An 858-nucleotide genomic window follows, 5' to 3' on the forward strand; every position below is an offset into this window, starting at 1 on the left:
GTAATTTATCTCCAAAACAAAATATGCAATTTTCCTTCAGACAAAATAAAACTTATTAAAACATAGAAGCTCTGAACAGACTGTCAAAGTACAGCGGGAAGGCTGGGGAGTGTTGGGGGGGAGGGTAAGAGATCAACCGAAGGAATTGTATGCATGCATATAAGCATAACCAATGGACACAAGACACTGGGGGGAGGGGAGGCTGAGGGAAGGTCAATGGGGAAAAAAAGGAGACATATGTACTACTATGTGTAATACTTTAAACAATCCTATCTAATAAAAGACAAAAAGGGTAATTGACCGTACCTTCACTATGCTTTCCATTGGCTAATCAGGGCGATATGCAAATTAACCTCCAACCAAGATGGCGGCCGGCAGCCACGCAACTGAAGCGAGCAGGAAGCTTGCTTGCTCCAGTGATGGAGGAAGCCAATGAGCTTCGAAAGCAACAGCTCCGAAAGCAACAAAGTTTGAATTACAGAAGCTAAACAAACCCCAAATACCTACGAGCCTCTCCTGCCTCGTCAGCAGTGCTAAGGATGTCTGACTGTAGCTTAGGTTTGCTCCCCGCTGGAGCGAGCAGGACAGCAACAAAGTTTCAATTATAGAAGGTAAATAAATCCCAGAATTAAAAAAAAAGAAAAAAAGGAGAGGCTGGGAGCTTCAGTCGCCGGCCAGCCTGAAAACGGCCCTCATCCCCTCACCCAGACTGGCCAGGCACCCCAGCTGGACCCCCACCCTGACCTGGGACACCCTTCAGGGCAAACCAGCTGGCCCCCACCCATGCACCAGGCCTCTATCCTATATAGTAAAAAGGTAATATGCAAACTGACCCTAACAGCAGAAAGACTGGAAATG

Source organism: Myotis brandtii, unplaced genomic scaffold (genome assembly GCF_000412655.1).
Source record: "Myotis brandtii unplaced genomic scaffold, ASM41265v1 scaffold237, whole genome shotgun sequence".
Taxonomy (NCBI): Eukaryota; Metazoa; Chordata; class Mammalia; order Chiroptera; family Vespertilionidae; genus Myotis; species Myotis brandtii.